Source organism: Lissotriton helveticus, chromosome 10 (genome assembly GCF_964261635.1).
Source record: "Lissotriton helveticus chromosome 10, aLisHel1.1, whole genome shotgun sequence".
Classification (NCBI taxonomy): domain Eukaryota; kingdom Metazoa; phylum Chordata; class Amphibia; order Caudata; family Salamandridae; genus Lissotriton; species Lissotriton helveticus.
Genome location: NC_136071.1, coordinates 591,443,685 through 591,469,602, shown reverse-complemented (window position 1 = coordinate 591,469,602; position 25,918 = coordinate 591,443,685). Strand labels below are relative to the sequence as shown.

At 47.2% G+C, this 25,918-nt stretch overlaps 43 non-coding genes across 43 annotated transcripts; all 43 read left to right on the top strand.

Annotated features, from left to right (window-relative positions):
- The first annotated feature begins 714 nt into the window (after window positions 1-714).
- Window positions 715-786, top strand: TRNAP-UGG (transfer RNA proline (anticodon UGG)). The gene has a single exon. It is a non-coding gene; the product is annotated as a tRNA-Pro (tRNA).
- Window positions 787-1,170: 384 nt separating this feature from the next.
- On the top strand, window positions 1,171-1,243 carry TRNAV-UAC (transfer RNA valine (anticodon UAC)). Its single transcript has one exon. It is a non-coding gene; the product is annotated as a tRNA-Val (tRNA).
- Window positions 1,244-1,677: 434 nt separating this feature from the next.
- On the top strand, window positions 1,678-1,749 carry TRNAP-AGG (transfer RNA proline (anticodon AGG)). Its single transcript has one exon. It is a non-coding gene; the product is annotated as a tRNA-Pro (tRNA).
- Window positions 1,750-2,136: 387 nt separating this feature from the next.
- On the top strand, window positions 2,137-2,209 carry TRNAV-AAC (transfer RNA valine (anticodon AAC)). The gene has a single exon. It is a non-coding gene; the product is annotated as a tRNA-Val (tRNA).
- A 295-nt stretch (window positions 2,210-2,504) lies between these two features.
- On the top strand, window positions 2,505-2,616 carry TRNAL-CAA (transfer RNA leucine (anticodon CAA)). Its single transcript has 2 exons — window positions 2,505-2,542; window positions 2,571-2,616. It is a non-coding gene; the product is annotated as a tRNA-Leu (tRNA).
- A 939-nt stretch (window positions 2,617-3,555) lies between these two features.
- Window positions 3,556-3,627, top strand: TRNAP-UGG (transfer RNA proline (anticodon UGG)). The gene has a single exon. It is a non-coding gene; the product is annotated as a tRNA-Pro (tRNA).
- A 384-nt stretch (window positions 3,628-4,011) lies between these two features.
- Window positions 4,012-4,084, top strand: TRNAV-UAC (transfer RNA valine (anticodon UAC)). The gene has a single exon. It is a non-coding gene; the product is annotated as a tRNA-Val (tRNA).
- A 434-nt stretch (window positions 4,085-4,518) lies between these two features.
- On the top strand, window positions 4,519-4,590 carry TRNAP-AGG (transfer RNA proline (anticodon AGG)). Its single transcript has one exon. It is a non-coding gene; the product is annotated as a tRNA-Pro (tRNA).
- A 385-nt stretch (window positions 4,591-4,975) lies between these two features.
- Window positions 4,976-5,048, top strand: TRNAV-AAC (transfer RNA valine (anticodon AAC)). The gene has a single exon. It is a non-coding gene; the product is annotated as a tRNA-Val (tRNA).
- A 295-nt stretch (window positions 5,049-5,343) lies between these two features.
- TRNAL-CAA (transfer RNA leucine (anticodon CAA)) lies at window positions 5,344-5,455 on the top strand. The gene is made up of 2 exons: window positions 5,344-5,381; window positions 5,410-5,455. It is a non-coding gene; the product is annotated as a tRNA-Leu (tRNA).
- Window positions 5,456-6,393: 938 nt separating this feature from the next.
- TRNAP-UGG (transfer RNA proline (anticodon UGG)) lies at window positions 6,394-6,465 on the top strand. Its single transcript has one exon. It is a non-coding gene; the product is annotated as a tRNA-Pro (tRNA).
- Window positions 6,466-6,849: 384 nt separating this feature from the next.
- On the top strand, window positions 6,850-6,922 carry TRNAV-UAC (transfer RNA valine (anticodon UAC)). The gene has a single exon. It is a non-coding gene; the product is annotated as a tRNA-Val (tRNA).
- A 434-nt stretch (window positions 6,923-7,356) lies between these two features.
- On the top strand, window positions 7,357-7,428 carry TRNAP-AGG (transfer RNA proline (anticodon AGG)). Its single transcript has one exon. It is a non-coding gene; the product is annotated as a tRNA-Pro (tRNA).
- Window positions 7,429-7,813: 385 nt separating this feature from the next.
- Window positions 7,814-7,886, top strand: TRNAV-AAC (transfer RNA valine (anticodon AAC)). The gene has a single exon. It is a non-coding gene; the product is annotated as a tRNA-Val (tRNA).
- Window positions 7,887-8,181: 295 nt separating this feature from the next.
- On the top strand, window positions 8,182-8,293 carry TRNAL-CAA (transfer RNA leucine (anticodon CAA)). Its single transcript has 2 exons — window positions 8,182-8,219; window positions 8,248-8,293. It is a non-coding gene; the product is annotated as a tRNA-Leu (tRNA).
- A 928-nt stretch (window positions 8,294-9,221) lies between these two features.
- Window positions 9,222-9,293, top strand: TRNAP-UGG (transfer RNA proline (anticodon UGG)). Its single transcript has one exon. It is a non-coding gene; the product is annotated as a tRNA-Pro (tRNA).
- Window positions 9,294-9,677: 384 nt separating this feature from the next.
- On the top strand, window positions 9,678-9,750 carry TRNAV-UAC (transfer RNA valine (anticodon UAC)). Its single transcript has one exon. It is a non-coding gene; the product is annotated as a tRNA-Val (tRNA).
- Window positions 9,751-10,184: 434 nt separating this feature from the next.
- TRNAP-AGG (transfer RNA proline (anticodon AGG)) lies at window positions 10,185-10,256 on the top strand. Its single transcript has one exon. It is a non-coding gene; the product is annotated as a tRNA-Pro (tRNA).
- A 385-nt stretch (window positions 10,257-10,641) lies between these two features.
- On the top strand, window positions 10,642-10,714 carry TRNAV-AAC (transfer RNA valine (anticodon AAC)). Its single transcript has one exon. It is a non-coding gene; the product is annotated as a tRNA-Val (tRNA).
- Window positions 10,715-11,009: 295 nt separating this feature from the next.
- TRNAL-CAA (transfer RNA leucine (anticodon CAA)) lies at window positions 11,010-11,121 on the top strand. Its single transcript has 2 exons — window positions 11,010-11,047; window positions 11,076-11,121. It is a non-coding gene; the product is annotated as a tRNA-Leu (tRNA).
- A 939-nt stretch (window positions 11,122-12,060) lies between these two features.
- Window positions 12,061-12,132, top strand: TRNAP-UGG (transfer RNA proline (anticodon UGG)). Its single transcript has one exon. It is a non-coding gene; the product is annotated as a tRNA-Pro (tRNA).
- Window positions 12,133-12,516: 384 nt separating this feature from the next.
- TRNAV-UAC (transfer RNA valine (anticodon UAC)) lies at window positions 12,517-12,589 on the top strand. Its single transcript has one exon. It is a non-coding gene; the product is annotated as a tRNA-Val (tRNA).
- Window positions 12,590-13,475: 886 nt separating this feature from the next.
- Window positions 13,476-13,548, top strand: TRNAV-AAC (transfer RNA valine (anticodon AAC)). The gene has a single exon. It is a non-coding gene; the product is annotated as a tRNA-Val (tRNA).
- A 295-nt stretch (window positions 13,549-13,843) lies between these two features.
- On the top strand, window positions 13,844-13,955 carry TRNAL-CAA (transfer RNA leucine (anticodon CAA)). The gene is made up of 2 exons: window positions 13,844-13,881; window positions 13,910-13,955. It is a non-coding gene; the product is annotated as a tRNA-Leu (tRNA).
- A 929-nt stretch (window positions 13,956-14,884) lies between these two features.
- On the top strand, window positions 14,885-14,956 carry TRNAP-UGG (transfer RNA proline (anticodon UGG)). Its single transcript has one exon. It is a non-coding gene; the product is annotated as a tRNA-Pro (tRNA).
- A 384-nt stretch (window positions 14,957-15,340) lies between these two features.
- Window positions 15,341-15,413, top strand: TRNAV-UAC (transfer RNA valine (anticodon UAC)). The gene has a single exon. It is a non-coding gene; the product is annotated as a tRNA-Val (tRNA).
- Window positions 15,414-15,847: 434 nt separating this feature from the next.
- TRNAP-AGG (transfer RNA proline (anticodon AGG)) lies at window positions 15,848-15,919 on the top strand. The gene has a single exon. It is a non-coding gene; the product is annotated as a tRNA-Pro (tRNA).
- A 385-nt stretch (window positions 15,920-16,304) lies between these two features.
- TRNAV-AAC (transfer RNA valine (anticodon AAC)) lies at window positions 16,305-16,377 on the top strand. The gene has a single exon. It is a non-coding gene; the product is annotated as a tRNA-Val (tRNA).
- A 295-nt stretch (window positions 16,378-16,672) lies between these two features.
- TRNAL-CAA (transfer RNA leucine (anticodon CAA)) lies at window positions 16,673-16,784 on the top strand. The gene is made up of 2 exons: window positions 16,673-16,710; window positions 16,739-16,784. It is a non-coding gene; the product is annotated as a tRNA-Leu (tRNA).
- Window positions 16,785-17,712: 928 nt separating this feature from the next.
- On the top strand, window positions 17,713-17,784 carry TRNAP-UGG (transfer RNA proline (anticodon UGG)). Its single transcript has one exon. It is a non-coding gene; the product is annotated as a tRNA-Pro (tRNA).
- Window positions 17,785-18,168: 384 nt separating this feature from the next.
- Window positions 18,169-18,241, top strand: TRNAV-UAC (transfer RNA valine (anticodon UAC)). Its single transcript has one exon. It is a non-coding gene; the product is annotated as a tRNA-Val (tRNA).
- Window positions 18,242-18,675: 434 nt separating this feature from the next.
- On the top strand, window positions 18,676-18,747 carry TRNAP-AGG (transfer RNA proline (anticodon AGG)). The gene has a single exon. It is a non-coding gene; the product is annotated as a tRNA-Pro (tRNA).
- A 385-nt stretch (window positions 18,748-19,132) lies between these two features.
- Window positions 19,133-19,205, top strand: TRNAV-AAC (transfer RNA valine (anticodon AAC)). Its single transcript has one exon. It is a non-coding gene; the product is annotated as a tRNA-Val (tRNA).
- A 295-nt stretch (window positions 19,206-19,500) lies between these two features.
- TRNAL-CAA (transfer RNA leucine (anticodon CAA)) lies at window positions 19,501-19,612 on the top strand. The gene is made up of 2 exons: window positions 19,501-19,538; window positions 19,567-19,612. It is a non-coding gene; the product is annotated as a tRNA-Leu (tRNA).
- A 929-nt stretch (window positions 19,613-20,541) lies between these two features.
- On the top strand, window positions 20,542-20,613 carry TRNAP-UGG (transfer RNA proline (anticodon UGG)). The gene has a single exon. It is a non-coding gene; the product is annotated as a tRNA-Pro (tRNA).
- Window positions 20,614-20,997: 384 nt separating this feature from the next.
- TRNAV-UAC (transfer RNA valine (anticodon UAC)) lies at window positions 20,998-21,070 on the top strand. The gene has a single exon. It is a non-coding gene; the product is annotated as a tRNA-Val (tRNA).
- Window positions 21,071-21,504: 434 nt separating this feature from the next.
- TRNAP-AGG (transfer RNA proline (anticodon AGG)) lies at window positions 21,505-21,576 on the top strand. Its single transcript has one exon. It is a non-coding gene; the product is annotated as a tRNA-Pro (tRNA).
- A 385-nt stretch (window positions 21,577-21,961) lies between these two features.
- Window positions 21,962-22,034, top strand: TRNAV-AAC (transfer RNA valine (anticodon AAC)). The gene has a single exon. It is a non-coding gene; the product is annotated as a tRNA-Val (tRNA).
- A 295-nt stretch (window positions 22,035-22,329) lies between these two features.
- On the top strand, window positions 22,330-22,441 carry TRNAL-CAA (transfer RNA leucine (anticodon CAA)). The gene is made up of 2 exons: window positions 22,330-22,367; window positions 22,396-22,441. It is a non-coding gene; the product is annotated as a tRNA-Leu (tRNA).
- A 929-nt stretch (window positions 22,442-23,370) lies between these two features.
- TRNAP-UGG (transfer RNA proline (anticodon UGG)) lies at window positions 23,371-23,442 on the top strand. Its single transcript has one exon. It is a non-coding gene; the product is annotated as a tRNA-Pro (tRNA).
- Window positions 23,443-23,826: 384 nt separating this feature from the next.
- On the top strand, window positions 23,827-23,899 carry TRNAV-UAC (transfer RNA valine (anticodon UAC)). Its single transcript has one exon. It is a non-coding gene; the product is annotated as a tRNA-Val (tRNA).
- Window positions 23,900-24,785: 886 nt separating this feature from the next.
- On the top strand, window positions 24,786-24,858 carry TRNAV-AAC (transfer RNA valine (anticodon AAC)). Its single transcript has one exon. It is a non-coding gene; the product is annotated as a tRNA-Val (tRNA).
- A 295-nt stretch (window positions 24,859-25,153) lies between these two features.
- Window positions 25,154-25,265, top strand: TRNAL-CAA (transfer RNA leucine (anticodon CAA)). Its single transcript has 2 exons — window positions 25,154-25,191; window positions 25,220-25,265. It is a non-coding gene; the product is annotated as a tRNA-Leu (tRNA).
- The last annotated feature ends 653 nt before the right edge of the window (window positions 25,266-25,918 follow it).

The following is a 25,918-nucleotide window of genomic DNA, read 5'->3' as shown; positions in this document are numbered from 1 at the left end:
ACTAAGCAGTTGATCCCATCATTTGTTGTGAGGCTCTCCTGCCACCTTTTGGGCAGAGAAGGCACTGTCCCTGCAAAAACACAGGCAGACGTGTTCAACAGGGCTTCCTGGTTATGTGGGAGGAGCAGAATGCCATTGGTCCCCCCTTGCAAATTCTAATTTACATAAGGAAGACAGAGAGGTAGCTGGGAGTAGGCACTGCACACGGGCATTGCACTCTCTCTTATGATTTGCAGCCAATTCTAGATTGAGGCAGGAGGAAAGGAGGTGACTCACCCAACAATGGCTACACTGAGAAGTCAGCCACTCTGGGTCTCCCAGGTGAGTGTTTCAGGCCTGTGAGCCACTCATATAAATCTCGCCTGATCGAGCGCTGAGCGAGCGCGTTTGAATCCAAATATCAAACCCCTCTTTCTCAGGCGCAGGAAATGGTGGGCCCTTCATTGCTTCTGGTGTGGAAGTCTATGGGGCAAGGGTCCAGGACTTGCAGAGGAGAACAATTGCCAGAAAGTGCTTGCTGTTCTCATCTGTGCCTTTTTTCTGCTCACTGGCTGATAGGAGATTGGCTGCCCCCTTTCTTGCTAGAGTGAAAAAACAACAACTTGAGAGAAAACATGACGTTGTGAGGCTCACTTAGAGGGAGACTAGCCAAATAGCCCTGCTTTTTTCTGAAAGACGCTTCAGAAATTGTTCAAAATGTCTCCTGGCCACTCAGGCTCGTTGGTCTAGGGGTATGATTCTCGCTTTGGGTGCGAGAAGTCCCGGGTTCAAATCCCGGACGAGCCCATGCTGTGGACATTTTCAGGATGCTTGTAATATAGGAGCATTTCTTCTTTTCAATGCTATAAGACGCTGTGTATGTCGAGAAAGTTCCTTACCCTGCACGCTATTTTCCACTTGTGGCGTGATAAAGGAGTGCAGGACTTCTTTGCAACTGCTTTTCTGGGCCAGACCAGCATGGTAGGAACATTACATGCATAGTGTTTTTCTAGTGTAATTTCAGGATATGGTTTCAAAATTGCCTCTTGGAATAAAAGTGGTCCTCATTCCTGTCTTCCAAAGAAATAGAGACCGGGTAAGGAGAGCCCAACTTTGAGCTACAAGGACATTGGCCCTTAGTCTGTGCATTCCAGCCCAATACATGCCAACAAGATTCCTGAGTTAGTGTCTGTTTCTGTAGTGTAGTGGTGATCACGTTCGCCTTACACGCGAAAGGTCCCTGGTTCGAGACCGAGCAGAAACAGCGGTTTGCTGTTTTTAACAGTGTTTGCCTTTACTGGCTGACTTTATAGGAAAGCTGAGATAATAGAGGCTGTCTATCCCTCACCAACCTGACGTAGTGTGCTCCAGGGATCTCAGTGACAGCTCGAAAAGAGAAGTGACGATAGCTTGCGCCATTCGCTTGCTCGCCCTTTGCTCTGAAGGGTGGGCCTACTTCATGAAAGCAAGGAATGAGAGCAGAAATGCTTTTCTTGTCCTCACCACAAGCAGACACTTAGAGAAAACAAACTGTCTGAAGGACAGAGGCTTTTTAATTTCTTGTTTGATAACGGCCATGGAAAAGACAGCAATCATATTGCAGAAGAGAGCAACATGTGCAGTTGCTTGCTTTGGGTGAAGCATTCACCGACTAGCTGCCACTAACCCCTGGAGCCGTGTCAGAGGTGACTCTTGCGTGGCTCGTTGGTCTAGGGGTATGATTCTCGCTTAGGGTGCGAGAGGTCCCGGGTTCAAATCCCGGACGAGCCCTTTTTTAGAGCTAAACATACAAATCCTACTAAAAATGCACTATGCCTGACTATTTATAGTAATACTCGGTTGATTTTTTGCTTAACATATTCCTAACCTCAGTAGAAAAATGGATCACCGTGCTTTTTCTGCTTACCTGCTTAGTCTCAGTGTGTCCCAGGTGATGCTTTCCCAAGCTGTACTCGCAGACATTTAGGCATCAGATATTTGTCTGTCGATGCCTGCACAAGTAAATTTTGAATACGTCTAATTGCAAGCATGTTGGATGATATCTCTGAGGTTTTCACACTTGTTCTGCACATTCTGAGCCGCTGCTGATACAGCAGAATAGAAGTAGGATGAAGCCTTGAGAGGAACTTTGCTTTAACAGTAGCAAGCAGCAAGGTCGTTTCTGTAGTGTAGTGGTCATCACGTTCGCCTAACACGTGAAAGGTCCCCAGTTCGAGACCGGGCAGAAACACTGAGCGTTGGCTGCTTTTATGTGCACACTCTAAAACCTTATTATCTGAATGCAAGTTTAAGAAGAGGTGGTCTTTGAACACAGTGAGCCGTGGGAAACTTTCTTTACCTTTGCAAGACGAAACAAAGTTATCTGCATCCATCATCTGGGGGTCGTTCTTGTGCCTATTTTTATTTTGTTTAAGCTATGTTGTACTGTTGGGGCCTTTACACCTGTGACATTGCTGTGAAGGTTGTAAGTGGAAACATTGGCAGGTGCAGATAGAAGAGTTAGACCTAAGCCCCCCTCATGAGCCGTCAGGATGGCCGAGTGGTCTAAGGCGCCAGACTCAAGAGAGCTTGATCTTCAGTGTAGCTGAGCCTTCTGGTCTCCTCATGGAGGCATGGGTTCAAATCCCACTTCTGACAGGTCCCTTTTACATCCTTAAATCTTCCTGTTTTTTGCAGTGCGTTCCCGGCAAACACCACAATCTTTGCAGGAACCTGTAGCATGTGAAGAGAAATCCACCAACAATCAGGCTGGGCCCTCAATCACAATTCCATGGATTTCTGGAAATGACACCTCAGGCACACCTTCCATTAAATTTGCACTCCATCACAGTAACTGCCATGCTGGGTTTCTAACTAAGCAGTTGATCCCATCATTTGTTGTGAGGCTCTCCTGCCACCTTTTGGGCAGAGAAGGCACTGTCCCTGCAAAAACACAGGCAGACATGTTCAACAGGGCTTCCTGGTTATGTGGGAGGAGCAGAATGCCATTGGTCCCCCCTTGCAAATTCAAATTTACATAAGGAAGACAGAGAGGTAGCTGGGAGTAGGCACTGCACACGGGCATTGCACTCTCTCTTATGATTTGCAGCCAATTCTAGATTGAGGCAGGAGGAAAGGAGGTGACTCGCCCAACAATGGCTATACTGAGAAGTCAGCCACTCTGGGTCTCCCAGGTGAGTGTTTCAGGCCTATGAGCCACTCATATAAATCTCGCCTGATCGAGCCTGATCGAGCGCTGAGCGAGCGCGTTTGAATCCAAATATCAAACCCCTCTTTCTCAGGCGCAGGAAATGGTGGGCCCTTCATTGCTTCTGGTGTGGAAGTCTATGGGGCAAGGGTCCAGGACTTGCAGAGGAGAACAATTGCCAGAAAGTGCTTGCTGTTCTCATCTGTGCCTTTTTTCTGCTCACTGGCTGATAGGAGATTGGCTGCCCCCTTTCTTGCTAGAGTGAAAAAACAACAACTTGAGAGAAAACATGACGTTGTGAGGCTCACTTAGAGGGAGACTAGCCAAATAGCCCTGCTTTTTTCTGAAAGACGCTTCAGAAATTGTTCAAAATGTCTCCTGGCCACTCAGGCTCGTTGGTCTAGGGGTATGATTCTCGCTTTGGGTGCGAGAGGTCCCGGGTTCAAATCCCGGACGAGCCCATGCTGTGGACATTTTCAGGATGCTTGTAATATAGGAGCATTTCTTCTTTTCAATGCTATAAGACGCTGTGTATGTCGAGAAAGTTCCTTACCCTGCACGCTATTTTCCACTTGTGGCGTGATAAAGGAGTGCAGGACTTCTTTGCAACTGCTTTTCTGGGCCAGACCAGCATGGTAGGAACATTACATGCATAGTGTTTTTCTAGTGTAATTTCAGGATATGGTTTCAAAATCGCCTCTTGGAATAAAAGTGGTCCTCATTCCTGTCTTCCAAAGAAATAGAGACCGGGTAAGGAGAGCCCAACTTTGAGCTACAAGGACATTGGCCCTTAGTCTGTGCATTCCAGCCCAATACATGCCAACAAGATTCCTGAGTTAGTGTCTGTTTCTGTAGTGTAGTGGTTATCACGTTCGCCTTACACGCGAAAGGTCCCTGGTTCGAGACCGGGCAGAAACAGCGGTTTGCTGTTTTTAACAGTGTTTACCTTTACTGGCTGACTTTATAGGAAAGCTGAGATAATAGAGGCTGTCTATCCCTCACCAACCTGACGTAGTGTGCTCCAGGGATCTCAGTGACAGCTCGAAAAGAGAAGTGACGATAGCTTGCGCCATTCGCTTGCTCGCCCTTTGCTCTGAAGGGTGGGCCTACTTCATGAAAGCAAGGAATGAGAGCAGAAATGCTTTTCTTGTCCTCACCACAAGCAGACACTTAGAGAAAACAAACTGTCTGAAGGACAGAGGCTTTTTAATTTCTTGTTTGATGACGGCCATGGAAAAGACAGCAATCATATTGCAGAAGAGAGCAACATGTGCAGTTGCTTGCTTTGGGTGAAGCATTCACCGACTAGCTGCCACTAACCCCTGGAGCCGTGTCAGAGGTGACTCTTGCGTGGCTCGTTGGTCTAGGGGTATGATTCTCGCTTAGGGTGCGAGAGGTCCCGGGTTCAAATCCCGGACGAGCCCTTTTTAGAGCTAAACATACAAATCGTACTAAAAATGCACTATGCCTGACTATTTCTAGTAATACTCGGTGCATTGTTGCGCAACATATTCCTAACCTCAGAAGAAAAATGGATCACCGTGCTTTTTCTGCCTACCTGCTTAGTCTCAGTGTGTCCCAGGTGATGCTTTCCCAAGCTGTACTCGCAGACATTTAGGCATCAGATATTTGTCTGTCGATGCCTGCACAAGTAAATTTTGAATACGTCTAATTGCAAGCATGTTGGATGATATCTCTGAGGTTTTCACACTTGTTCTGCACATTCTGAGCCGCTGCTGATACAGCAGAATAGAAGTAGGGTGAAGCCTTGAGAGGAACTTTGCTTTAACAGTAGCAAGCAGCAAGGTCGTTTCTGTAGTGTAGTGGTCATCACGTTCGCCTAACACGCGAAAGGTCCCCGGTTCGAGACCGGGCAGAAACACTGAGTGTTGGCTGCTTTTATGTGCACACTCTAAAACCTTATTATCTGAATGCAAGTTTAAGAAGAGGTGGTCTTTGAACACATTGAGCCGTGGGAAACTTTCTTTACCTTTGCAAGACGAAACAAAGTTATCTGCATCCATCATCTGGGGGTCGTTCTTGTGCCTATTTTTATTTTGTTTAAGCTATGTTGTATTGTTGGGGCCTTTACACCTGTGACATTGCTGTGAAGGTTGTAAGTGGAAACATTGGCAGGTGCAGATAGAAGAGTTAGACCTAAGCCCCCCTCATGAGACGTCAGGATGGCCGAGTGGTCTAAGGCGCCAGACTCAAGAGAGCTTGATCTTCAGTGTAGCTGAGCCTTCTGGTCTCCTCATGGAGGCGTGGGTTCAAATCCCACTTCTGACAGGTCCCTTTTACACCCATAAATCTTCCTGTTTTTTGCAGTGCGTTCCCGGCAAACACCACAATCTTTGCAGGAACCTGTAGCATGTGAAGAGAAATCCACCAACAATCAGGCTGGGCCCTCAATCACAATTCCATGGATTTCTGGAAATGACACCTCAGGCACACCTTCCATTAAATTTGCACTCCATAACAGTAACTGCCATGCTGGGTTTCTAACTAAGCAGTTGATCCCATCATTTGTTGTGAGGCTCTCCTGCCACCTTTTGGGCAGAGAAGGCACTGTCCCTGCAAAAACACAGGCAGACATGTTCAACAGGGCTTCCTGGTTATGTGGGAGGAGCAGAATGCTATGGTCCCCCCTTGCAAATTCTAATTTACATAAGGAAGACAGAGAGGTAGCTGGGAGTAGGCACTGCACACGGGCATTGCACTCTCTCTTATGATTTGCAGCCAATTCTAGATTGAGGCAGGAGGAAAGGAGGTGACTCGCCCAACAATGGCTATACTGAGAAGTCAGCCACTCTGGGTCTCCCAGGTGAGTGTTTCAGGCCTATGAGCCACTCATATAAATCTCGCCTGATCGAGCCTGATCGAGCGCTGAGCGAGCGCGTTTGAATCCAAATATCAAACCCCTCTTTCTCAGGCGCAGGAAATGGTGGGCCCTTCATTGCTTCTGGTGTGGAAGTCTATGGGGCAAGGGTCCAGGACTTGCAGAGGAGAACAATTGCCAGAAAGTGCTTGCTGTTCTCATCTGTGCCTTTTTTCTGCTCACTGGCTGATAGGAGATTGGCTGCCCCCTTTCTTGCTAGAGTGAAAAAACAACAACTTGAGAGAAAACATGACGTTGTGAGGCTCACTTAGAGGGAGACTAGCCAAATAGCCCTGCTTTTTTCTGAAAGACGCTTCAGAAATTGTTCATAATGTCTCCTGGCCACTCAGGCTCGTTGGTCTAGGGGTATGATTCTCGCTTTGGGTGCGAGAGGTCCCGGGTTCAAATCCCGGACGAGCCCATGCTGTGGACATTTTCAGGATGCTTGTAATATAGGAGCATTTCTTCTTTTCAATGCTATAAGACGCTGTGTATGTCGAGAAAGTTCCTTACCCTGCACGCTATTTTCCACTTGTGGCGTGATAAAGGAGTGCAGGACTTCTTTGCAACTGCTTTTCTGGGCCAGACCAGCATGGTAGGAACATTACATGCATAGTGTTTTTCTAGTGTAATTTCAGGATATGGTTTCAAAATCGCCTCTTGGAATAAAAGTGGTCCTCATTCCTGTCTTCCAAAGAAATAGAGACCGGGTAAGGAGAGCCCAACTTTGAGCTACAAGGACATTGGCCCTTAGTCTGTGCATTCCAGCCCAATACATGCCAACAAGATTCCGGAGTTAGTGTCTGTTTCTGTAGTGTAGTGGTTATCACGTTCGCCTTACACGCGAAAGGTCCCTGGTTCGAGACCGGGCAGAAACAGCGGTTTGCTGTTTTTAACAGTGTTTACCTTTACTGGCTGACTTTATAGGAAAGCTGAGATAATAGAGGCTGTCTATCCCTCACCAACCTGACGTAGTGTGCTCCAGGGATCTCAGTGACAGCTCGAAAAGAGAAGTGACGATAGCTTGCGCCATTCGCTTGCTCGCCCTTTGCTCTGAAGGGTGGGCCTACTTCATGAAAGCAAGGAATGAGAGCAGAAATGCTTTTCTTGTCCTCACCACAAGCAGACACTTAGAGAAAACAAACTGTCTGAAGGACAGAGGCTTTTTAATTTCTTGTTTGATGACGGCCATGGAAAAGACAGCAATCATATTGCAGAAGAGAGCAACATGTGCAGTTGCTTGCTTTGGGTGAAGCATTCACCGACTAGCTGCCACTAACCCCTGGAGCCGTGTCAGAGGTGACTCTTGCGTGGCTCGTTGGTCTAGGGGTATGATTCTCGCTTAGGGTGCGAGAGGTCCCGGGTTCAAATCCCGGACGAGCCCTTTTTAGAGCTAAACATACAAATCGTACTAAAAATGCACTATGCCTGACTATTTCTAGTAATACTCGGTGCATTGTTGCGCAACATATTCCTAACCTCAGAAGAAAAATGGATCACCGTGCTTTTTCTGCCTACCTGCTTAGTCTCAGTGTGTCCCAGGTGATGCTTTCCCAAGCTGTACTCGCAGACATTTAGGCATCAGATATTTGTCTGTCGATGCCTGCACAAGTAAATTTTGAATACGTCTAATTGCAAGCATGTTGGATGATATCTCTGAGGTTTTCACACTTGTTCTGCACATTCTGAGCCGCTGCTGATACAGCAGAATAGAAGTAGGGTGAAGCCTTGAGAGGAACTTTGCTTTAACAGTAGCAAGCAGCAAGGTCGTTTCTGTAGTGTAGTGGTCATCACGTTCGCCTAACACGCGAAAGGTCCCCGGTTCGAGACCGGGCAGAAACACTGAGCGTTGGCTGCTTTTATGTGCACACTCTAAAACCTTATTATCTGAATGCAAGTTTAAGAAGAGGTGGTCTTTGAACACATTGAGCCGTGGGAAACTTTCTTTACCTTTGCAAGACGAAACAAAGTTATCTGCATCCATCATCTGGGGGTCGTTCTTGTGCCTATTTTTATTTTGTTTAAGCTATGTTGTATTGTTGGGGCCTTTACACCTGTGACATTGCTGTGAAGGTTGTAAGTGGAAACATTGGCAGGTGCAGATAGAAGAGTTAGACCTAAGCCCCCCTCATGAGCCGTCAGGATGGCCGAGTGGTCTAAGGCGCCAGACTCAAGAGAGCTTGATCTTCAGTGTAGCTGAGCCTTCTGGTCTCCTTATGGAGGCGTGGGTTCAAATCCCACTTCTGACAGGTCCCTTTTACACCCATAAATCTTCCTGTTTTTTGCAGTGCGTTCCCGGCAAACACCACAATCTTTGCAGGAACCTGTAGCATGTGAAGAGAAATCCACCAACAATCAGGCTGGGCCCTCAATCACAATTCCATGGATTTCTGGAAATGACACCTCAGGCACACCTTCCATTAAATTTGCACTCCATAACAGTAACTGCCATGCTGGGTTTCTAACTAAGCAGTTGATCCCATCATTTGTTGTGAGGCTCTCCTGCCACCTTTTGGGCAGAGAAGGCACTGTCCCTGCAAAAACACAGGCAGACATGTTCATCAGGGCTTCCTGGTTATGTGGGAGGAGCAGAATGCCATTGGTCCCCCCTTGCAAATTCTAATTTACATAAGGAAGACAGAGAGGTAGCTGGGAGTAGGCACTGCACACGGGCATTGCACTCTCTCTTATGATTTGCAGCCAATTCTAGATTGAGGCAGGAGGAAAGGAGGTGACTCGCCCAACAATGGCTATACTGAGAAGTCAGCCACTCTGGGTCTCCCAGGTGAGTGTTTCAGGCCTATGAGCCACTCATATAAATCTCGCCTGATCGAGCCTGATCGAGCGCGTTTGAATCCAAATATCAAACCCCTCTTTCTCAGGCGCAGGAAATGGTGGTCCCTTCATTGCTTCTGGTGTGGAAGTCTATGGGGCAAGGGTCCAGGACTTGCAGAGGAGAACAATTGCCAGAAAGTGCTTGCTGTTCTCAGCTGTGCCTTTTTTCTGCTCACTGGCTGATAGGAGATTGGCTGCCCCCTTTCTTGCTAGAGTGAAAAAACAACAACTTGAGAGAAAACATGACGTTGTGAGGCTCACTTAGAGGGAGACTAGCCAAATAGCCCTGCTTTTTTCTGAAAGACGCTTCAGAAATTGTTCAAAATGTCTCCTGGCCACTCAGGCTCGTTGGTCTAGGGGTATGATTCTCGCTTTGGGTGCGAGAGGTCCCGGGTTCAAATCCCGGACGAGCCCATGCTGTGGACATTTTCAGGATGCTTGTAATATAGGAGCATTTCTTCTTTTCAATGCTATAAGACGCTGTGTATGTCGAGAAAGTTCCTTACCCTGCACGCTATTTTCCACTTGTGGCGTGATAAAGGAGTGCAGGACTTCTTTGCAACTGCTTTTCTGGGCCAGACCAGCATGGTAGGAACATTACATGCATAGTGTTTTTCTAGTGTAATTTCAGGATATGGTTTCAAAATCGCCTCTTGGAATAAAAGTGGTCCTCATTCCTGTCTTCCAAAGAAATAGAGACCGGGTAAGGAGAGCCCAACTTTGAGCTACAAGGACATTGGCCCTTAGTCTGTGCATTCCAGCCCAATACATGCCAACAAGATTCCTGAGTTAGTGTCTGTTTCTGTAGTGTAGTGGTTATCACGTTCGCCTTACACGCGAAAGGTCCCTGGTTCGAGACCGGGCAGAAACAGCGGTTTGCTGTTTTTAACAGTGTTTACCTTTACTGGCTGACTTTATAGGAAAGCTGAGATAATAGAGGCTGTCTATCCCTCACCAACCTGACGTAGTGTGCTCCAGGGATCTCAGTGACAGCTCGAAAAGAGAAGTGACGATAGCTTGCGCCATTCGCTTGCTCGCCCTTTGCTCTGAAGGGTGGGCCTACTTCATGAAAGCAAGGAATGAGAGCAGAAATGCTTTTCTTGTCCTCACCACAAGCAGACACTTAGAGAAAACAAACTGTCTGAAGGACAGAGGCTTTTTAATTTCTTGTTTGATGACGGCCATGGAAAAGACAGCAATCATATTGCAGAAGAGAGCAACATGTGCAGTTGCTTGCTTTGGGTGAAGCATTCACCGACTAGCTGCCACTAACCCCTAGAGCCGTGTCAGAGGTGACTCTTGCGTGGCTCGTTGGTCTAGGGGTATGATTCTCGCTTAGGGTGCGAGAGGTCCCGGGTTCAAATCCCGGACGAGCCCTTTTTAGAGCTAAACATACAAATCGTACTAAAAATGCACTATGCCTGACTATTTCTAGTAATACTCGGTGCATTGTTGCGCAACATATTCCTAACCTCAGAAGAAAAATGGATCACCGTGCTTTTTCTGCCTACCTGCTTAGTCTCAGTGTGTCCCAGGTGATGCTTTCCCAAGCTGTACTCGCAGACATTTAGGCATCAGATATTTGTCTGTCGATGCCTGCACAAGTAAATTTTGAATACGTCTAATTGCAAGCATGTTGGATGATATCTCTGAGGTTTTCACACTTGTTCTGCACATTCTGAGCCGCTGCTGATACAGCAGAATAGAAATAGGGTGAAGCCTTGAGAGGAACTTTGCTTTAACAGTAGCAAGCAGCAAGGTCGTTTCTGTAGTGTAGTGGTCATCACGTTCGCCTAACACGCGAAAGGTCCCCGGTTCGAGACCGGGCAGAAACACTGAGCGTTGGCTGCTTTTATGTGCACACTCTAAAACCTTATTATCTGAATGCAAGTTTAAGAAGAGGTGGTCTTTGAACACATTGAGCCGTGGGAAACTTTCTTTACCTTTGCAAGACGAAACAAAGTTATCTGCATCCATCATCTGGGGGTCGTTCTTGTGCCTATTTTTATTTTGTTTAAGCTATGTTGTATTGTTGGGGCCTTTACACCTGTGACATTGCTGTGAAGGTTGTAAGTGGAAACATTGGCAGGTGCAGATAGAAGAGTTAGACCTAAGCCCCCCTCATGAGCCGTCAGGATGGCCGAGTGGTCTAAGGCGCCAGACTCAAGAGAGCTTGATCTTCAGTGTAGCTGAGCCTTCTGGTCTCCTCATGGAGGCGTGGGTTCAATTCCCACTTCTGACAGGTCCCTTTTACACCCATAAATCATCCTGTTTTTTGCAGTGCGTTCCCGGCAAACACCACAATCTTTGCAGGAACCTGTAGCATGTGAAGAGAAATCCACCAACAATCAGGCTGGGCCCTCAATCACAATTCCATGGATTTCTGGAAATGACACCTCAGGCACACCTTCCATTAAATTTGCACTCCATCACAGTAACTGCCATGCTGGGTTTCTAACTAAGCAGTTGATCCCATCATTTGTTGTGAGGCTCTCCTGCCACCTTTTGGGCAGAGAAGGCACTGTCCCTGCAAAAACACAGGCAGACATGTTCAACAGGGCTTCCTGGTTATGTGGGAGGAGCAGAATGCCATTGGTCCCCCCTTGCAAATTCTAATTTACATAAGGAAGACAGAGAGGTAGCTGGGAGTAGGCACTGCACACGGGCATTGCACTCTCTCTTATGATTTGCAGCCAATTCTAGATTGAGGCAGGAGGAAAGGAGGTGACTCGCCCAACAATGGCTATACTGAGAAGTCAGCCACTCTGGGTCTCCCAGGTGAGTGTTTCAGGCCAGTGAGCCACTCATATAAATCTCGCCTGATCGAGCCTGATCGAGCGCTGAGCGAGCGCGTTTGAATCCAAATATCAAACCCCTCTTTCTCAGGCGCAGGAAATGGTGGGCCCTTCATTGCTTCTGGTGTGGAAGTCTATGGGGCAAGGGTCCAGGACTTGCAGAGGAGAACAATTGCCAGAAAGCGCTTGCTGTTCTCATCTGTGCCTTTTTTCTGCTCACTGGCTGATAGGAGATTGGCTGTCCCCTTTCTTGCTAGAGTGAAAAAACAACAACTTGAGAGAAAACATGACGTTGTGAGGCTCACTTAGAGGGAGACTAGCCAAATAGCCCTGCTTTTTTCTGAAAGACGCTTCAGAAATTGTTCAAAATGTCTCCTGGCCACTCAGGCTCGTTGGTCTAGGGGTATGATTCTCGCTTTGGGTGCGAGAGGTCCCGGGTTCAAATCCCGGACGAGCCCATGCTGTGGACATTTTCAGGATGCTTGTAATATAGGAGCATTTCTTCTTTTCAATGCTATAAGACGCTGTGTATGTCGAGAAAGTTCCTTACCCTGCACGCTATTTTCCACTTGTGGCGTGATAAAGGAGTGCAGGACTTCTTTGCAACTGCTTTTCTGGGCCAGACCAGCATGGTAGGAACATTACATGCATAGTGTTTTTCTAGTGTAATTTCAGGATATGGTTTCAAAATCGCCTCTTGGAATAAAAGTGGTCCTCATTCCTGTCTTCCAAAGAAATAGAGACCGGGTAAGGAGAGCCCAACTTTGAGCTACAAGGACATTGGCCCATAGTCTGTGCATTCCAGCCCAATACATGCCAACAAGATTCCTGAGTTAGTGTCTGTTTCTGTAGTGTAGTGGTTATCACGTTTGCCTTACATGCGAAAGGTCCCTGGTTCGAGACCGGGCAGAAACAGCGGTTTGCTGTTTTTAACAGTGTTTGCCTTTACTGGCTGACTTCATAGGAAAGCTGAGATAATAGAGGCTGTCTATCCCTCACCAACCTGACGTAGTGTGCTCCAGGGATCTCAGTGACAGCTCGAAAAGAGAAGTGACGATAGCTTGCGCCATTCGCTTGCTCGCCTTTTGCTCTGAAGGGTGGGCCTACTTCATGAAAGCAAGGAATGAGAGCAGAAATGCTTTTCTTGTCCTCACCGCAAGCAGACACTTAGAGAAAACAAACTGTCTGAAGGACAGAGGCTTTTTAATTTCTTGTTTGATGACGGCCATGGAAAAGACAGCAATCATATTGCAGAAGAGAGCAACATGTGCAGTTGCTTGCTTTGGGTGAAGCATTCACCGACTAGCTGCCACTAACCCCTGGAGCCGTGTCAGAGGTGACTCTTGCGTGGCTCGTTGGTCTAGGGGTATGATTCTCGCTTAGGGTGCGAGAGGTCCAAATCCCGGACGAGCCCTTTTTTAGAGCTAAACATACAAATCGTACTAAAAATGCACTATGCCTGACTATTTCTAGTAATACTCGGTTGATTTTTTGCTTAACATATTCCTAACCTCAGTAGAAAAATGGATCACCGTGCTTTTTCTGCTTACCTGCTTAGTCTCAGTGTGTCCCAGGTGATGCTTTCCCAAGCTGTACTCGCAGACATTTAGGCATCAGATATTTGTCTGTCGATGCCTGCACAAGTAAATTTTGAATACGTCTAATTGCAAGCATGTTGGATGATATCTCTGAGGTTTTCACACTTGTTCTGCACATTCTGAGCCGCTGCTGATACAGCAGAATAGAAGTAGGATGAAGCCTTGAGAGGAACTTTGCTTTAACAGTAGCAAGCAGCAAGGTCGTTTCTGTAGTGTAGTGGTCATCACGTTCGCCTAACACGCGAAAGGTCCCCAGTTCGAGACCGGGCAGAAACACTGAGCGTTGGCTGCTTTTATGAGCACACTCTAAAACCTTATTATCTGAATGCAAGTTTAAGAAGAGGTGGTCTTTGAACACAGTGAGCCGTGGGAAACTTTCTTTACCTTTGCAAGACGAAACAAAGTTATCTGCATCCATCATCTGGGGGTCGTTCTTGTGCCTATTTTTATTTTGTTTAAGCTATGTTGTACTGTTGGGGCCTTTACACCTGTGACATTGCTGTGAAGGTTGTAAGTGGAAACATTGGCAGGTGCAGATAGAAGAGTTAGACCTAAGCCCCCCTCATGAGCCGTCAGGATGGCCGAGTGGTCTAAGGCGCCAGACTCAAGAGAGCTTGATCTTCAGTGTAGCTGAGCCTTCTGGTCTCCTCATGGAGGCGTGGGTTCAAATCCCACTTCTGACAGGTCCCTTTTACACCCGTAAATCTTCCTGTTTTTTGCAGTGCGTTCCCGGCAAACACCACAATCTTTGCAGGAACCTGTAGCATGTGAAGAGAAATCCACCAACAATCAGGCTGGGCCCTCAATCACAATTCCATGGATTTCTGGAAATGACACCTCAGGCACACCTTCCATTAAATTTGCACTCCATCACAGTAACTGCCATGCTGGGTTTCTAACTAAGCAGTTGATCCCATCATTTGTTGTGAGGCTCTCCTGCCACCTTTTGGGCAGAGAAGGCACTGTCCCTGCAAAAACACAGGCAGACGTGTTCAACAGGGCTTCCTGGTTATGTGGGAGGAGCAGATTGCCATTGGTCCCCCCTTGCAAATTCTAATTTACATAAGGAAGACAGAGAGGTAGCTGGGAGTAGGCACTGCACACGGGCATTGCACTCTCTCTTATGATTTGCAGCCAATTCTAGATTGAGGCAGGAGGAAAGGAGGTGACTCACCCAACAATGGCTACACTGAGAAGTCAGCCACTCTGGGTCTCCCAGGTGAGTGTTTCAGGCCTGTGAGCCACTCATATAAATCTCGCCTGATCGAGCGCTGAGCGAGCGCGTTTGAATCCAAATATCAAACCCCTCTTTCTCAGGCGCAGGAAATGGTGGGCCCTTCATTGCTTCTGGTGTGGAAGTCTATGGGGCAAGGGTCCAGGACTTGCAGAGGAGAACAATTGCCAGAAAGTGCTTGCTGTTCTCATCTGTGCCTTTTTTCTGCTCACTGGCTGATAGGAGATTGGCTGCCCCCTTTCTTGCTAGAGTGAAAAAACAACAACTTGAGAGAAAACATGACGTTGTGAGGCTCACTTAGAGGGAGACTAGCCAAATAGCCCTGCTTTTTTCTGAAAGACGCTTCAGAAATTGTTCAAAATGTCTCCTGGCCACTCAGGCTCGTTGGTCTAGGGGTATGATTCTTGCTTTGGGTGCGAGAGGTCCCGGGTTCAAATCCCGGACGAGCCCATGCTGTGGACATTTTGAGGATGCTTGTAATATAGGAGCATTTCTTCTTTTCAATGCTATAAGACGCTGTGTATGTCGAGAAAGTTCCTTACCCTGCACGCTATTTTCCACTTGTGGCGTGATAAAGGAGTGCAGGACTTCTTTGCAACTGCTTTTCTGGGCCAGACCAGCATGGTAGGAACATTACATGCATAGTGTTTTTCTAGTGTAATTTCAGGATATGGTTTCAAAATCGCCTCTTGGAATAAAAGTGGTCCTCATTCCTGTCTTCCAAAGAAATAGAGACCGGGTAAGGAGAGCCCAACTTTGAGCTACAAGGACATTGGCCCTTAGTCTGTGCATTCCAGACCAATACATGCCAACAAGATTCCTGAGTTAGTGTCTGTTTCTGTAGTGTAGTGGTTATCACGTTTGCCTTACATGCGAAAGGTCCCTGGTTCGAGACCGGGCAGAAACAGCGGTTTGCTGTTTTTAACAGTGTTTACCTTTACTGGCTGACTTTATAGGAAAGCTGAGATAATAGAGGCTGTCTATCCCTCACCAACCTGACGTAGTGTGCTCCAGGGATCTCAGTGACAGCTCGAAAAGAGAAGTGACGATAGCTTGCGCCATTCGCTTGCTCGCCCTTTGCTCTGAAGGGTGGGCCTACTTCATGAAAGCAAGGAATGAGAGCAGAAATGCTTTTCTTGTCCTCACCACAAGCAGACACTTAGAGAAAACAAACTGTCTGAAGGACAGAGGCTTTTTAATTTCTTGTTTGATGACGGCCATGGAAAAGACAGCAATCATATTGCAGAAGAGAGCAACATGTGCAGTTGCTTGCTTTGGGTGAAGCATTCACCGACTAGCTGCCACTAACCCCTGGAGCCGTGTCAGAGGTGACTCTTGCGTGGCTCGTTGGTCTAGGGGTATGATTCTCGCTTAGGGTGCGAGAGGTCCCGGGTTCAAATCCCGGACGAGCCCTTTTTAGAGCTAAACATACAAATCGTACTAAAAATGCACTATGCCTGACTATTTCTAGTAATACTCGGTGCATTGTTGCGCAACATATTCCTAACCTCAGAAGAAAAATGGATCACCGTGCTTTTTCTGCCTACCTGCTTAGTCTCAGTGTGTCCCAGGTGATGCTTTCCCAAGCTGTACTCGCAGACATTTAGGCATCAGATATTTGTCTGTCGATGCCTGCACAAGTAAATTTTGAATACGTCTAATTGCAAGCATGTTGGATGATATCTCTGAGGTTTTCACACTTGTTCTGCACATTCTGAGCCGCTGCTGATACAGCAGAATAGAAGTAGGGTGAAGCCTTGAGAGGAACTTTGCTTTAACAGTAGCAAGCAGCAAGGTTGTTTCTGTAGTGTAGTGGTCATCACGTTCGCCTAACACGCGAAAGGTCCCCGGTTCGAGACCGGGCAGAAACACTGAGCGTTGGCTGCTTTTATGTGCACACTCTAAAACCTTATTATCTGAATGCAAGTTTAAGAAGAGGTGGTCTTTGAACACATTGAGCCGTGGGAAACTTTCTTTACCTTTGCAAGACGAAACAAAGTTATCTGCATCCATCATCTGGGGGTCGTTCTTGTGCCTATTTTTATTTTGTTTAAGCTATGTTGTATTGTTGGGGCCTTTACACCTGTGACATTGCTGTGAAGGTTGTAAGTGGAAACATTGGCAGGTGCAGATAGAAGAGTTAGACCTAAGCCCCCCTCATGAGCCGTCAGGATGGCCGAGTGGTCTAAGGCGCCAGACTCAAGAGAGCTTGATCTTCAGTGTAGCTGAGCCTTCTGGTCTCCTCATGGAGGCGTGGGTTCAAATCCCACTTCTGACAGGTCCCTTTTACACCCATAAATCTTCCTGTTTTTTGCGGTGCGTTCCCGGCAAACACCACAATCTTTGCAGGAACCTGTAGCATGTGAAGAGAAATCCACCAACAATCAGGCTGGGCCCTCAATCACAAATCCATGGATTTCTGGAAATGACACCTCAGGCACACCTTCCATTAAATTTGCACTCCATCACAGTAACTGCCATGCTGGGTTTCTAACTAAGCAGTTGATCCCATCATTTGTTGTGAGGCTCTCCTGCCACCTTTTGGGCAGAGAAGGCACTGTCCCTGCAAAAACACAGGCAGACATGTTCAACAGGGCTTCCTGGTTATGTGGGAGGAGCAGAATGCCATTGGTCCCCCCTTGCAAATTCTAATTTACATAAGGAAGACAGAGAGGTAGCTGGGAGTAGGCACTGCACACGGGCATTGCACTCTCTCTTATGATTTGCAGCCAATTCTAGATTGAGGCAGGAGGAAAGGAGGTGACTCGCCCAACAATGGCTATACTGAGAAGTCAGCCACTCTGGGTCTCCCAGGTGAGTGTTTCAGGCCTATGAGCCACTCATATAAATCTCGCCTGATCGAGCCTGATCGAGCGCGTTTGAATCCAAATATCAAACCCCTCTTTCTCAGGCGCAGGAAATGGTGGGCCCTTCATTGCTTCTGGTGTGGAAGTCTATGGGGCAAGGGTCCAGGACTTGCAGAGGAGAACAATTGCCAGAAAGTGCTTGCTGTTCTCATCTGTGCCTTTTTTCTGCTCACTGGCTGATAGGAGATTGGCTGCCCCCTTTCTTGCTAGAGTGAAAAAACAACAACTTGAGAGAAAACATGACGTTGTGAGGCTCACTTAGAGGGAGACTAGCCAAATAGCCCTGCTTTTTTCTGAAAGACGCTTCAGAAATTGTTCAAAATGTCTCCTGGCCACTCAGGCTCGTTGGTCTAGGGGTATGATTCTCGCTTTGGGTGCGAGAGGTCCCGGGTTCAAATCCCGGACGAGCCCATGCTGTGGACATTTTCAGGATGCTTGTAATATAGGAGCATTTCTTCTTTTCAATGCTATAAGACGCTGTGTATGTCGAGAAAGTTCCTTACCCTGCACGCTATTTTCCACTTGTGGCGTGATAAAGGAGTGCAGGACTTCTTTGCAACTGCTTTTCTGGGCCAGACCAGCATGGTAGGAACATTACATGCATAGTGTTTTTCTAGTGTAATTTCAGGATATGGTTTCAAAATCGCCTCTTGGAATAAAAGTGGTCCTCATTCCTGTCTTCCAAAGAAATAGAGACCGGGTAAGGAGAGCCCAACTTTGAGCTACAAGGACATTGGCCCTTAGTCTGTGCATTCCAGCCCAATACATGCCAACAAGATTCCTGAGTTAGTGTCTGTTTCTGTAGTGTAGTGGTTATCACGTTCGCCTTACACGCGAAAGGTTCCTGGTTCGAGACCGGGCAGAAACAGCGGTTTGCTGTTTTTAACAGTGTTTACCTTTACTGGCTGACTTTATAGGAAAGCTGAGATAATAGAGGCTGTCTATCCCTCACCAACCTGACGTAGTGTGCTCCAGGGATCTCAGTGACAGCTCGAAAAGAGAAGTGACGATAGCTTGCGCCATTCGCTTGCTCGCCCTTTGCTCTGAAGGGTGGGCCTACTTCATGAAAGCAAGGAATGAGAGCAGAAATGCTTTTCTTGTCCTCACCACAAGCAGACACTTAGAGAAAACAAACTGTCTGAAGGACAGAGGCTTTTTAATTTCTTGTTTGATGACGGCCATGGAAAAGACAGCAATCATATTGCAGAAGAGAGCAACATGTGCAGTTGCTTGCTTTGGGTGAAGCATTCACCGACTAGCTGCCACTAACCCCTGGAGCCGTGTCAGAGGTGACTCTTGCGTGGCTCGTTGGTCTAGGGGTATGATTCTCGCTTAGGGTGCGAGAGGTCCCGGGTTCAAATCCCGGACGAGCCCTTTTTAGAGCTAAACATACAAATCGTACTAAAAATGCACTATGCCTGACTATTTCTAGTAATACTCGGTGCATTGTTGCGCAACATATTCCTAACCTCAGAAGAAAAATGGATCACCGTGCTTTTTCTGCCTACCTGCTTAGTCTCAGTGTGTCCCAGGTGATGCTTTCCCAAGCTGTACTCGCAGACATTTAGGCATCAGATATTTGTCTGTCGATGCCTGCACAAGTAAATTTTGAATACGTCTAATTGCAAGCATGTTGGATGATATCTCTGAGGTTTTCACACTTGTTCTGCACATTCTGAGCCGCTGCTGATACAGCAGAATAGAAGTAGGGTGAAGCCTTGAGAGGAACTTTGCTTTAACAGTAGCAAGCAGCAAGGTCGTTTCTGTAGTGTAGTGGTCATCACGTTCGCCTAACACGCAAAAGGTCCCCGGTTCGAGACCGGGCAGAAACACTGAGCGTTGGCTGCTTTTATGTGCACACTCTAAAACCTTATTATCTGAATGCAAGTTTAAGAAGAGGTGGTCTTTGAACACATTGAGCCGTGGGAAACTTTCTTTACCTTTGCAAGACGAAACAAAGTTATCTGCATCCATCATCTGGGGGTCGTTCTTGTGCCTATTTTTATTTTGTTTAAGCTATGTTGTATTGTTGGGGCCTTTACACCTGTGACATTGCTGTGAAGGTTGTAAGTGGAAACATTGGCAGGTGCAGATAGAAGAGTTAGACCTAAGCCCCCCTCATGAGCCGTCAGGATGGCCGAGTGGTCTAAGGCGCCAGACTCAAGAGAGCTTGATCTTCAGTGTAGCTGAGCCTTCTGGTCTCCTCATGGAGGCGTGGGTTCAATTCCCACTTCTGACAGGTCCCTTTTACACCCATAAATCATCCTGTTTTTTGCAGTGCGTTCCCGGCAAACACCACAATCTTTGCAGGAACCTGTAGCATGTGAAGAGAAATCCACCAACAATCAGGCTGGGCCCTCAATCACAATTCCATGGATTTCTGGAAATGACACCTCAGGCACACCTTCCATTAAAATTGCACTCCATCACAGTAACTGCCATGCTGGGTTTCTAACTAAGCAGTTGATCCCATCATTTGTTGTGAGGCTCTCCTGCCACCTTTTGGGCAGAGAAGGCACTGTCCCTGCAAAAACACAGGCAGACATGTTCAACAGGGCTTCCTGGTTATGTGGGAGGAGCAGAATGCCATTGGTCCCCCCTTGCAAATTCTAATTTACATAAGGAAGACAGAGAGGTAGCTGGGAGTAGGCACTGCACACGGGCATTGCACTCTCTCTTATGATTTGCAGCCGATTCTAGATTGAGGCAGGAGGAAAGGAGGTGACTCACCCAACAATGGCTATACTGAGAAGTCAGCCACTCTGGGTCTCCCAGGTGAGTGTTTCAGGCCTGTGAGCCACTCATATAAATCTCGCCTGATCGAGCGCTGAGCGAGCGCGTTTGAATCCAAATATCAAACCCCTCTTTCTCAGGCGCAGGAAATGGTGGGCCCTTCATTGCTTCTGGTGTGGAAGTCTATGGGGCAAGGGTCCAGGACTTGCAGAGGAGAACAATTGCCAGAAAGTGCTTGCTGTTCTCATCTGTGCCTTTTTTCTGCTCACTGGCTGATAGGAGATTGGCTGCCCCCTTTCTTGCTAGAGTGAAAAAACAACAACTTGAGAGAAAACATGACGTTGTGAGGCTCACTTAGAGGGAGACTAGCCAAATAGCCCTGCTTTTTTCTGAAAGACGCTTCAGAAATTGTTCAAAATGTCTCCTGGCCACTCAGGCTCGTTGGTCTAGGGGTATGATTCTTGCTTTGGGTGCGAGAGGTCCCGGGTTCAAATCCCGGATGAGCCCATGCTGTGGACATTTTCAGGATGCTTGTAATATAGGAGCATTTCTTCTTTTCAATGCTATAAGACGCTGTGTATGTCGAGAAAGTTCCTTACCCTGCACGCTATTTTCCACTTGTGGCGTGATAAAGGAGTGCAGGACTTCTTTGCAACTGCTTTTCTGGGCCAGACCAGCATGGTAGGAACATTACATGCATAGTGTTTTTCTAGTGTAATTTCAGGATATGGTTTCAAAATCGCCTCTTGGAATAAAAGTGGTCCTCATTCCTGTCTTCCAAAGAAATAGAGACCGGGTAAGGAGAGCCCAACTTTGAGCTACAAGGACATTGGCTCTTAGTCTGTGCATTCTAGCCCAATACATGCCAACAAGATTCCTGAGATAGTGTCTGTTTCTGTAGTGTAGTGGTTATCACGTTCGCCTTACACGCGAAAGGTCCCTGGTTCGAGACCGGGCAGAAACAGTGGTTTGCTGTTTTTAACAGTGTTTACCTTTACTGGCTGACTTTATAGGAAAGCTGAGATAATAGAGGCTGTCTATCCCTCACCAACCTGACGTAGTGTGCTCCAGGGATCTCAGTGACAGCTCGAAAAGAGAAGTGACGATAGCTTGCGCCATTCGCTTGCTCGCCCTTTGCTCTGAAGGGTGGGCCTACTTCATGAAAGCAAGGAATGAGAGCAGAAATGCTTTTCTTGTCCTCACCACAAGCAGACACTTAGCGAAAACAAACTGTCTGAAGGACAGAGGCTTTTTAATTTCTTGTTTGATGACGGCCATGGAAAAGACAGCAATCATATTGCAGAAGAGAGCAACATGTGCAGTTGCTTGCTTTGGGTGAAGCATTCACCGACTAGCTGCCACTAACCCCTGGAGCCGTGTCAGAGGTGACTCTTGCGTGGCTCGTTGGTCTAGGGGTATGATTCTCGCTTAGGGTGCGAGAGGTCCCGGGTTCAAATCCCGGACGAGCCCTTTTTAGAGCTAAACATACAAATCGTACTAAAAATGCACTATGCCTGACTATTTCTAGTAATACTCGGTGCATTGTTGCGCAACATATTCCTAACCTCAGAAGAAAAATGGATCACCGTGCTTTTTCTGCCTACCTGCTTAGTCTCAGTGTGTCCCAGGTGATGCTTTCCCAAGCTGTACTCGCAGACATTTAGGCATCAGATATTTGTCTGTCGATGCCTGCACAAGTAAATTTTGAATACGTCTAATTGCAAGCATGTTGGATGATATCTCTGAGGTTTTCACACTTGTTCTGCACATTCTGAGCCGCTGCTGATACAGCAGAATAGAAATAGGGTGAAGCCTTGAGAGGAACTTTGCTTTAACAGTAGCAAGCAGCAAGGTCGTTTCTGTAGTGTAGTGGTCATCACGTTCGCCTAACACGCGAAAGGTCCCCGGTTCGAGACCGGGCAGAAACACTGAGCGTTGGCTGCTTTTATGTGCACACTCTAAAACCTTATTATCTGAATGCAAGTTTAAGAAGAGGTGGTCTTTGAACACATTGAGCCGTGGGAAACTTTCTTTACCTTTGCAAGACGAAACAAAGTTATCTGCATCCATCATCTGGGGGTCGTTCTTGTGCCTATTTTTATTTTGTTTAAGCTATGTTGTATTGTTGGGGCCTTTACACCTGTGACATTGCTGTGAAGGTTGTAAGTGGAAACATTGGCAGGTGCAGATAGAAGAGTTAGACCTAAGTCCCCCTCATGAGCCGTCAGGATGGCCGAGTGGTCTAAGGCGCCAGACTCAAGAGAGCTTGATCTACAGTGTAGCTGAGCCTTCTGGTCTCCTCATAGAGGCGTGGGTTCAATTCCCACTTCTGACAGGTCCCTTTTACACCCATAAATCATCCTGTTTTTTGCAGTGCGTTCCCGGCAAACACCACAATCTTTGCAGGAACCTGTAGCATGTGAAGAGAAATCCACCAACAATCAGGCTGGGCCCTCAATCACAATTCCATGGATTTCTGGAAATGACACCTCAGGCACACCTTCCATTAAAATTGCACTCCATCACAGTAACTGCCATGCTGGGTTTCTAACTAAGCAGTTGATCCCATCATTTGTTGTGAGGCTCTCCTGCCACCTTTTGGGCAGAGAAGGCACTGTCCCTGCAAAAACACAGGCAGACATGTTCAACAGGGCTTCCTGGTTATGTGGGAGGAGCAGAATGCCATTGGTCCCCCCTTGCAAATTCTAATTTACATAAGGAAGACAGAGAGGTAGCTGGGAGTAGGCACTGCACACGGGCATTGCACTCTCTCTTATGATTTGCAGCCGATTCTAGATTGAGGCAGGAGGAAAGGAGGTGACTCACCCAACAATGGCTATACTGAGAAGTCAGCCACTCTGGGTCTCCCAGGTGAGTGTTTCAGGCCTGTGAGCCACTCATATAAATCTCGCCTGATCGAGCGCTGAGCGAGCGCGTTTGAATCCAAATATCAAACCCCTCTTTCTCAGGCGCAGGAAATGGTGGGCCCTTCATTGCTTCTGGTGTGGAAGTCTATGGGGCAAGGGTCCAGGACTTGCAGAGGAGAACAATTGCCAGAAAGTGCTTGCTGTTCTCATCTGTGCCTTTTTTCTGCTCACTGGCTGATAGGAGATTGGCTGCCCCCTTTCTTGCTAGAGTGAAAAAACAACAACTTGAGAGAAAACATGACGTTGTGAGGCTCACTTAGAGGGAGACTAGCCAAATAGCCCTGCTTTTTTCTGAAAGACGCTTCAGAAATTGTTCAAAATGTCTCCTGGCCACTCAGGCTCGTTGGTCTAGGGGTATGATTCTCGCTTTGGGTGCGAGAGGTCCCGGGTTCAAATCCCGGACGAGCCCATGCTGTGGACATTTTCAGGATGCTTGTAATATAGGAGCATTTCTTCTTTTCAATGCTATAAGACGCTGTGTATGTCGAGAAAGTTCCTTACCCTGCACGCTATTTTCCACTTGTGGCGTGATAAAGGAGTGCAGGACTTCTTTGCAACTGCTTTTCTGGGCCAGACCAGCATGGTAGGAACATTACATGCATAGTGTTTTTCTAGTGTAATTTCAGGATATGGTTTCAAAATCGCCTCTTGGAATAAAAGTGGTCCTCATTCCTGTCTTCCAAAGAAATAGAGACCGGGTAAGGAGAGCCCAACTTTGAGCTACAAGGACATTGGCCCATAGTCTGTGCATTCCAGCCCAATACATGCCAACAAGATTCCTGAGTTAGTGTCTGTTTCTGTAGTGTAGTGGTTATCACGTTTGCCTTACATGCGAAAGGTCCCTGGTTCGAGACCGGGCAGAAACAGCGGTTTGCTGTTTTTAACAGTGTTTGCCTTTACTGGCTGACTTCATAGGAAAGCTGAGATAATAGAGGCTGTCTATCCCTCACCAACCTGACGTAGTGTGCTCCAGGGATCTCAGTGACAGCTCGAAAAGAGAAGTGACGATAGCTTGCGCCATTCGCTTGCTCGCCTTTTGCTCTGAAGGGTGGGCCTACTTCATGAAAGCAAGGAATGAGAGCAGAAATGCTTTTCTTGTCCTCACCGCAAGCAGACACTTAGAGAAAACAAACTGTCTGAAGGACAGAGGCTTTTTAATTTCTTGTTTGATGACGGCCATGGAAAAGACAGCAATCATATTGCAGAAGAGAGCAACATGTGCAGTTGCTTGCTTTGGGTGAAGCATTCACCGACTAGCTGCCACTAACCCCTGGAGCCGTGTCAGAGGTGACTCTTGCGTGGCTCGTTGGTCTAGGGGTATGATTCTCGCTTAGGGTGCGAGAGGTCCAAATCCCGGACGAGCCCTTTTTTAGAGCTAAACATACAAATCGTACTAAAAATGCACTATGCCTGACTATTTCTAGTAATACTCGGTTGATTTTTTGCTTAACATATTCCTAACCTCAGTAGAAAAATGGATCACCGTGCTTTTTCTGCTTACCTGCTTAGTCTCAGTGTGTCCCAGGTGATGCTTTCCCAAGCTGTACTCGCAGACATTTAGGCATCAGATATTTGTCTGTCGATGCCTGCACAAGTAAATTTTGAATACGTCTAATTGCAAGCATGTTGGATGATATCTCTGAGGTTTTCACACTTGTTCTGCACATTCTGAGCCGCTGCTGATACAGCAGAATAGAAGTAGGATGAAGCCTTGAGAGGAACTTTGCTTTAACAGTAGCAAGCAGCAAGGTCGTTTCTGTAGTGTAGTGGTCATCACGTTCGCCTAACACGCGAAAGGTCCCCAGTTCGAGACCGGGCAGAAACACTGAGCGTTGGCTGCTTTTATGAGCACACTCTAAAACCTTATTATCTGAATGCAAGTTTAAGAAGAGGTGGTCTTTGAACACAGTGAGCCGTGGGAAACTTTCTTTACCTTTGCAAGACGAAACAAAGTTATCTGCATCCATCATCTGGGGGTCGTTCTTGTGCCTATTTTTATTTTGTTTAAGCTATGTTGTACTGTTGGGGCCTTTACACCTGTGACATTGCTGTGAAGGTTGTAAGTGGAAACATTGGCAGGTGCAGATAGAAGAGTTAGACCTAAGCCCCCCTCATGAGCCGTCAGGATGGCCGAGTGGTCTAAGGCGCCAGACTCAAGAGAGCTTGATCTTCAGTGTAGCTGAGCCTTCTGGTCTCCTCATGGAGGCGTGGGTTCAAATCCCACTTCTGACAGGTCCCTTTTACACCCGTAAATCTTCCTGTTTTTTGCAGTGCGTTCCCGGCAAACACCACAATCTTTGCAGGAACCTGTAGCATGTGAAGAGAAATCCACCAACAATCAGGCTGGGCCCTCAATCACAATTCCATGGATTTCTGGAAATGACACCTCAGGCACACCTTCCATTAAATTTGCACTCCATCACAGTAACTGCCATGCTGGGTTTCTAACTAAGCAGTTGATCCCATCATTTGTTGTGAGGCTCTCCTGCCACCTTTTGGGCAGAGAAGGCACTGTCCCTGCAAAAACACAGGCAGACGTGTTCAACAGGGCTTCCTGGTTATGTGGGAGGAGCAGATTGCCATTGGTCCCCCCTTGCAAATTCTAATTTACATAAGGAAGACAGAGAGGTAGCTGGGAGTAGGCACTGCACACGGGCATTGCACTCTCTCTTATGATTTGCAGCCAATTCTAGATTGAGGCAGGAGGAAAGGAGGTGACTCACCCAACAATGGCTACACTGAGAAGTCAGCCACTCTGGGTCTCCCAGGTGAGTGTTTCAGGCCTGTGAGCCACTCATATAAATCTCGCCTGATCGAGCGCTGAGCGAGCGCGTTTGAATCCAAATATCAAACCCCTCTTTCTCAGGCGCAGGAAATGGTGGGCC